Below are 8,900 nucleotides of genomic sequence, written 5' to 3' on the forward strand. Positions count from 1 at the left end.
TCACTTTTAATTTCTTAATCCACTTACACAATTCTCTCCCCCTTTTCCAATTTCACATCGAACCCGGGAAAGCTCATTAGCTCATTTGTTGTGTGTGTGTGAGTTGAAGAAGCGGGGGGAAGGGGAGCCCCCCTTTTGAGTGGACGGGGAGCTAGAATGGAAAAAGAGAGAAGGAGGAGAGCCATTTTGAATGGGTATGCAATTAGCAATCGATGCAAATTAATTAAACAAACAACGAAATGAAAGGGGGGGGGAGGGCAATCGCCTGCCTTCACTCACATGTCCCCTGCTGGAAATGTGGAAATGTAAATTAAAATTAGAAAACTAGCAAAAAAGTGCGTTTTTTATTCCTACTTGTTAATTAGTTTAAATTTCTATATATGTATGGCTTTGACATGCCAATTTTGGCGTCTAAGGGTAGGTATAGGTGGGCGATGCACCATGTTAAATGGTCGATGCATCATGCCAAATAGTAAATGCACCATTACACATTGAAAATTTAGCATTATACACTCCATATAACTGAAATTCGGGGCCCAATCAATATCATGCCGCCGACATCTCACGGACTCCGCGCGCCGCTATGTTTAACTCGCAGCGGGCGGAGACAGCTGGCCGCGCCCACAACGAGTTAAACACAGCGGCGCGCGGAACTCGTCAGATGTCGGCGGCCTGATATTGGTTGGGTCCCGAATTTCAGTTTTATTATTTGGAGTGTATAATGCTAAATTTTCAGTGCACCGTGTTAAATGGTCGATGCACCATGATAATGCTAAATAGTCCATGCACCTTGTCTAGAAAACTCGTTGAGTACTGTACTTATGAAACAGTTTAGCAAAAAAAAATGTCAGCCTGTTTGGCTCCGCCCCGAAAGTGGGCGGAGTCTAATTTCTTGAATTTTTTTTTTTCAAAAATTGTTTTAAAAATAGCTCTGTGAATTCCACCTCAAGCAACTATTTTTAGTGGAAAGCAAATTTTTTCAAAATTTTGCGCAAATGGTTCTGAGGCTCCGCCTTGAAATTGGATGCTCTTAATTAAGAAAGAAGTGTTAGTCCCGCCCCTTTATTGGAGGAACTCAAAACTGGGAGGAGCTTAAGAAGGTTATAAAATTTTGCTAATTAAAACACCCAGCTCCGCCCACTTATATATTAGTTGACTCCGCCCCACCCATTAAAAGTGGGCGGAGCTTAAAAATATTGACCACGCCCCTTTCTTGGGTAGTTTTAGCGTTTTTCATAGAGTCAATTTTCACGGCGGACCCCGGATCGATGCACCATGATTTGACGCGCAACCCAGGTAGTATGACGTCACTCGTGGCCGAACTCGCGGGGGAAATTTGTACTTACAGCAATAAATTTCGGTGTCTCACGGAGCACCTGCACACGTACCGATCATGAGTGATGCTTCCCACCACAAGACATACACATACACACACAAACCTACTAATTAAGACAAATTATAGAACAAGTGGGGGGAGAAGGGTAGAAATAAAAGTGAGCAGTGCGAGAGAACGCGTTAGACGGAGAAGCTGCTCTGGGAGACGTGTGAGAGGCATATAAGTTGGATTAGTTTACTGCTCTTTTCATGGGAAAATCAAGTGAGCTCCAAATATTTAATCTGACTTTGATTTGGTTTGATTCTGAAATTTTTTTGGGATTTGCAGAAAAAATACGTTTTTTTTTTGTATTTTGGAATCGCACCAATACGCTGCGTTGCCCTCCTACAGTGCAACTGAGCCACATTTCTCTTCCATAACTTTTTTCTTAATCTCAAAGATTAAAACTCTGCAAAAGCTCAATATTTTATAAATGATAAGGATTAGCAAAGTGTGGGTGATCTTCCAGAGGGGGGATTACCATAATTCATTACTCATTTTTCAAGTTTCATCTGTGTTTTGTTTGATAACCTAGGTGACCTACTAGTTTACCTACAGGGCTGGGACCAAAAAAAAAATTTGGACCAAAAAACAAAAAAACAAAAAATTGAAGTTTTTGAAAAACCAAAAAAACCAAAAAAAAACAAAAAAAAACAAAAAAAACCAAAAAATTTCTTATGCTTAAGTTGATTTTTAATGGGGTTATTCAAGTAATGTTGCAAAATGTATTAAAATACATTATGACGTCACAACTGTGTTAAAATACATGTTTTAATGTATTTTAATACATAATAGTCTCGAGTCGAGACTAGACATGGTAAACACTTTTTTGGATTTTTTTGGATTTTTTGGTCCCAAAAAACCAAAAAAAACCAAAAAATCGATTTTTCGTCAAAATACCAAAAAAAACCAAAAAACAAAAAAACCAAAAAATTCTCAGCCCTGGTTACCTGTCAGCAAATAATTTTCCCCTATATACCACCACTTCAGGAGTAATCAACACCCCAAAACGGCAATTATTTATTATTCTCCTCACCTTCTCAACACTCCATAGCGCCAGCCAGCCTAATTTGATTGTTTAATTCGATTCAGGGCACCCCACCACACACAAATTTATTAATTTTTGTCTTTCTCGCCATTTTCCAATAATTTTCCCGGCTTGTGTTAGCTTTATTATAGAACTTTTTAAAGCGATTTCTTAGGAATTTATGTGTGACGTCATATGTGGCCTAGAAATTTGACGATCTCGGCCGTCGGGGTCGATGAACCATGTTGTGATGTATAGGTGGCCTAGAAAATTTTAGGCCACCATGATAGTCGTGGCCTAGAAATTTGGGCGCCTTCAGGTGGCCTAGAATGTGAAAAGTGACGTGTGACCTAGTTCTTTTGACGGTCAGGCCAATTTTCCAATTCGATGCTTTTTTTTTAATTAAGGTCCATATTCTGCAATTTTAGGCTCCGCCCATATCTTGGTTAAACATTTTTTTTTTGCTTTTTTCTGCAATATTCATTCAATCCATCATTGTTCTCAAAATTTGATGCACCATGATATGGCAGTGGCCTAGAAAGTGCGACGTCACTTATGGCCTAGAAAATTCGAGGATCTTGAAATGGGAGAAAGTAAAAAAGTAATCAATGCCCCCTGACGGTCGTGGCCTAGAAAGTTAGAAGATCTAGAGGAGGGGAGTAGGAGATCGATGCACCATGTACAGCTACAGTGACGACTCACGTGGCCTAGCTTTTTCGCAGGCCACGGCCATAAAAAAATGTATGAGATCGATGCACCATGTTTGTCGCGGACTAGAAATCGAGAATGTGGCGCACGTCACGCATGGCCTAGTGACTTTTACGGTCAGGCCGAAACACAGGACGTGGCCTAGAAGTCATTCTGTTAGTCTAAGACTCTGCAAAAACTCTCAAAAAAGGTGAGCCTATGTGCCTGCCTACTTGCCTACATTCTTGCCTACCTGTTACTGCTTTCTAATCTGTACCATGTTGCACCTACAGTACCCCCTTCCGCCCCCGTAAAGACTTTTTCAAGCTCAAAAGTGCAGAAAACACAAAAAAACCAAGCCCAATCTACAAAAGCTCATCTATTCGTGCTTGGATTAAAATGCCATTAAAATGATTAATTAAGAGATCGAGACTGGTTGAAAACTGATCGGATTAAAAAGCGACTGAGGTCCGCGAATGAGCTTTTCATGCAACTGATGAGCACATTTCCTGTGTATGTACACTGATGATAAATCTCCTTATCTTTTCCGAGACATAACAATCTCAATGTTCTTCATTAGTTTCTTCATTTCCTTCTGAAATTTGTTGCTTTGATTTATTAAAATCTGTCATTATGTAAGATCCATAATTCGTGATTCGAAATTTTTTACAGTTTTTTTTAAATATAGAAATTTGAATAACTTTCCTACCAGGCTGCCCCAATACAGTTTGATCTACAAAAAATGCAGGAATTTTTTGCCCAAAAATATGTGACGTCGGCACGTTCTTAACCATACAAAATCAGTTGAGAACTCTGCGTCTCTTCTCCCGCATTTTTTGTAGATCACCGTAATACAATGCAAAAATGAGAGAAAAAAATTTGAAAAAAAACCTATCCAAAAATTTGGCATTTTCAGATTTTTTTTTTCGAGCAGACCTAAAAATGTTTCGATAAATTCTAGATTTTTTGAAAAACTGTCTGAATTTTTTTTTTTGAGAACAATGATTATATTTTAAAGATCAGTGTTGACTTGAATCATGTAGCGTAAAAAAGGTTAAAAAAAAACCAAGATATGGGCGGAGCCTAAAATTACAGAAATTGGACCGTAAATTTTTCAAAAAATTTTTTTTTTTTCAAAAACCGAAATTTTATTTTAATTTCAAAATTTCCGCTTCGGGGTTTCTTGATTTTTTCAATTTCAATTTCAATTTTTTAGATTTTTTCCCGTAAAAAACCCAAAATAAATTTACTGAAGCTTCACTATTGGATTAAAAATTTATAAGGTTCTTTGCGGGAAAATTAGTAAAAAATCGAAAATATATTTTAAAAGAAAAATCAAAATTAATACAAAAAATTAAGGCTTCCATGTAGGTTCGCGTGGTGCCAGGCTATCCCATTATTTTTTCTTTTTTTTTTTTTTTCCCCAGGAAAGTGTGACGTCAGCACGTTCTTAACCATGCTAAATCAGTTGAAAAGTCTGCCTCTCTTCTCCCGCATTTTTCGAAGATCATACCAAAATGGGGCACTTTGACGCCACGTGTAGACTGTAGGCCATAAACCGCCTGCCTGCCTGATTTTCAGGCTACCTACGCCTGCCTGTCGCCCCAATCCACGCCTTATGCTAAAACACATTCATTTCTTAATTTGATTTTCACCAAAGTGATAAAAAAGATAAATTAAAAATTAGTACATTCTCGTCAAAATGCAAAAAGAGTCGTAAGGCAGGCAGGTTTCAGGCAGGCCCTGGCTCACGCCTGCCTACGATGCCGGTTACTAAATTTCCAAAATACCTTATTTACTCTACAAATCCTCTACCCCGACATTACATCTCAAAACTCATCCTATTAATTTCTGCCTTAGGCGATAGCACTACTAATTGATAGGAAAAGACGACTTGTGTGTGTGTGTGTTGAATTATTATACTAATTTGATTTTAGGCAGCCTCTTTCGTCAAAAAAAAATAACTTGTGTCACCACACCACACCTCCCACGTTTTCGGTGAGTGAAGCTTCTGCTCGCTGTTAAGCAGATATTCATAGGGAAATCATCCGTAAATCCATTCAAGTCCTCTTTATTTTCTTCTTCTTCGACCAAATTAGTATACAGATGTCATCAACTTTTTTGTTTCTTTTTGAGGGCCCAGGCTGTTCATTACAGTTTGATCTACAAAAAATGCGGGAAATTTTTTTTTGCTTTTTGCCCAAAAGAATGTGATGTCAGCACGTTCTTAACCATGCAAAATCAGTTGAGAACTCTGCGTCTCTTCTCCCGCGTTTTTTGTAGATCTACGTAGATCAAAACGAAGTGGGAAACTCTGACACCACGTGCTTTGAGAAAAAATTTGAAAAAAACCTTTTTAAAAATTTGGCATTTTCAGTTTTTTTTCTTTACAAAATTTTTTTGAACGAATCTAAAAATGTTTCGATAAATTCTAGATTTTTTGAAAAACTGTCTGAAATTTTTTTTGAGAACAATGATGACTTGAATATTGTAGAAAATCGTAAAAATAAGTTTTAAAAAACCAAAAAAAAATGGGCGAAGCCTAAAATTACAGAAATTGGACCATAAAAGTTTCCAATTTTTTCTTCACAACTTTTTTCAAAATTGCTGAAATAAAAAAAAACTATTATTTAAATTTAAATTTCAGAAATCCTAATTTTGACGCCGATTTTTAAAATTATAAGGATTTGTTTTTCCTGCAAATTCTTTTTTAGAAACTTACAGTTTGTCGGTTTGTCGATAGAGCGTGCTTATTCACCAGGCTGTCCATTACAGTTTGATCTACAACAGTGCGGGAACTTTTTTTTTGCTTTTTGTCCAAAAGACTGTGATATCAGCACGTTCTTAACCATGCAAAATCAGTTCCGCATTTTTTGTAGATCAACGTAGATCAAACCGAAATGGGGCACTCAGACACCATTTGGGGGGCCTAGAAACCGGTCCCTTTCTCATTCAAAGTGCTCTCTGTTATCAAGTCTCCCACGCTTTATGCATTCAACTTTGTACAGTTCACACGAGCACCCACGACTTGATTATTCAACATTATACAGAACTAACTATTCGAATCTCAACATGTCTTCTTGCCGAATTTAATCAACTTTGACTTCTTCTTCTTCTTCGACTTCTTTATACAACTACTCATCTTCTAGTTGCCCCTCTAGTTGCCTCACACAAGCAAAATTTCTTTTGAAATGAAATTTAAACGAATTGACTAGTCAAAATTTCATCAATTTTCTACTAGAGAGAAGCGACGAGATTGACTTTTGGCAAATATAGAAGAGAGAGGCACCGAAAATGAATTAGATTTAACACAACAACGAGTAGATGAGTTGTGTGTGTCAACGATGATGATGATGATGAAAAGAGCAGAGGAGCAAGCATGAGTGATTTCTGCGGCGGAGGTCGCGGCGGATGAGGAGCATGAAGAAGGCTAACGAGCTGTATGGCGATGCGGCTAAAAATTGATGATTACTGTAGATTTGGAGCTTTACACCGTTTAACTGGCTACGATTACATACAGACTTGTTTTAGAATATTCTGTATTTGAACCTAATAATACAAATTGCCGGTGTGCCGATTTGTCGGAAATTTTCAATTCCGGCAACTTGCCGGTTTGCCGATTTGCCGTAAATTTTCAATTCCGGCAACTTACCCGTTTGCCGATTTGTCGGAAATTTTCAATTTTGGCAAACTGCCGGTTTGCCGATTTGCCGGAAATTTTCAGTTCCGGCATTGTGCCGGTTTTCCGATTTGCCGGAAATTTTCAATTCCGGCAATTTTCCGGTTTGCCGGTTTTCCGTTTGCCGGATAACAAAGTGTTTAGAGGGATTTTTTTATAAGAAGGAAACTCTTAAAACTGTGACTTTTTGAAATTGTTTCCCGTTTTCTTTCGATATTTTCATAGATTTTGCAAGAATGCGTGCAGTTTTGCCAGTTTAGACGTAATTGAATTTCTGAAATTTCAAAAAAAAAAGAGCAAAATCATAAATTTTTGACATTTGTCATTTTTTCCGGTAATTTGGCGATTTGCCGGAAAAAAATCATTTACCGCCAACTCATGGTACGTCTAACCGCAAAAATTTTTTGGGAGCCTTTTCTGGCTTTCTTTCAAGCTATCGTAATGTGACCACACACCTTTCTATAATTTTCAGTATTTACGCCAACCGAGAAGATCACAGTAGTTTAAGGTTATGGTGCAGTTTCTGGTCAATGGATCAGGTCTCTTACCGCGAAAATTTTAATACCGTGAATGTGAAGCTTTGAAAATTTTCTGCCGTAAATTGTCAATTTTCTGCCGCACTTTGTCAATTATCTCATAAAGGTCACTTAAGTTAGCCAAACCGTGAGCCAAAACTGCCCCTTATTCCTCATGCCGTCTTGGAGGAAATCTAGAGCAAACCCTGGTCCATATTCGGACAAGGTCCCCTTTCTTCCCCCAAGCGTCTATCTAACTTTTCCTAACTACATATAACGGAATTAATAATCCTATCCCCAATTTAACGTGTCCTTAGTTCTCTCCCTCCTCACCGTCTTCTAGTTTCATCCATGTCTCGCCTCATTTCACCCGATTGACGATCATCTCGGCTCCACACTTTGACACCATAGCGCGAATGAAAAAAAAGAGTGAGAAAAGGGGAAAAAAGTTGCTGCCCTATTATTAGGAGTCAAATAGACACACACACACACACACTCAATTTTAATGGATTACGCACGATTTGACACCATCGACACCAATTTGGAAATGGGGGCACATAGATACATACACAAAAGGAGTTGTACTACTAGTTTTGGAACTAACATCATTCTAACATCTTTTCATTTATGATTTGATTTATGCAAATGTCCTTGATTCGTGACTTCTTGTATAGTAGTTGGGATAAGTATAATCATGGTAGTTGCTCAAGACTAAGCTCTTTAGCAGTTTTAAGGTATGCCCCAGTTCGGGATTCCGGCTTGCTTTAAGATTGTGTCAGGTCCGGCCCAGGTTGTCTAAAAAATACAGGTCTGCTCCAGGACGGTATACCATCACTATATATAAAGCACGTGTCGTTCCGTCACTTTGTAGTTTGATCTTTGATCTTTGGTCTTTGAACTCTGTAGTTTGTAGTCTCATCACACAAGAGAGGTCACATAGGCCCGGCCCCTTTTGTGACGTCATCACAAATTGGCGGGAAATTCAAATTTTCTGAGAAAATATTTTGGCGGGAATTTAAAATTTAATTTTTTGAAAACATTTTGGCGGGAATTCAAAATTTAATTTTTCAAAAACATTTTGGCGGGAATTCAAAATTTAATTAGACTGTTCTCGGTTCGGCCCAGATATATCCAAAGTCTTTCTCAAGACCACTCTAGATCTGTTCTACTGTTACCCAAGACTGCCGCTCCACACCCTGTATAAGTTGGCCCTAAGGCTCCACTGAGTTTGATCTAAATCTTGCCAAGCCTGTATCATACCTACCTAGGCCCACCACAGGTGCATCTCTCACAGATCTTCCACAGGTGTTTCTAAGTCTGCATCAGATCTGCACCAGGTCTGTTTTTAGTTTTGCCTGGGTGCAGCCCAGTAGTCTACCTCACTATCAAGCAGGTCCTGACACCAGTTCCTAGGTCTCACATTCAGGCTTCTAGGCGGATAGTCTACCTAGCTAAAGCTTCAACCTCCACTGTTTTAAAGGCTTCCCCTTTCTCAAACTTCAACTAACATTAATACATACATATGTTATTAATTCGCGACTCGGCGACTAATAACAATAATTCAAAACCTCTTTCCTGGCAATGCTTCCGGTACTCAACACGGAGAGAGAGGTGGCA

At 38.4% G+C, this 8,900-nt stretch overlaps 1 non-coding gene across 1 annotated transcript; it reads left to right on the forward strand.

Moving 5' to 3' along the window:
• Positions 1-123, forward strand: T06A4.7. Its single transcript, NR_049921.1, has one exon. It is a non-coding gene; the product is annotated as an Unclassified non-coding RNA T06A4.7 (non-coding RNA).
• The last annotated feature ends 8,777 nt before the right edge of the window (positions 124-8,900 follow it).

This window comes from Caenorhabditis elegans, chromosome I (assembly GCF_000002985.6).
Source record: "Caenorhabditis elegans chromosome I".
Taxonomy (NCBI): domain Eukaryota; kingdom Metazoa; phylum Nematoda; class Chromadorea; order Rhabditida; family Rhabditidae; genus Caenorhabditis; species Caenorhabditis elegans.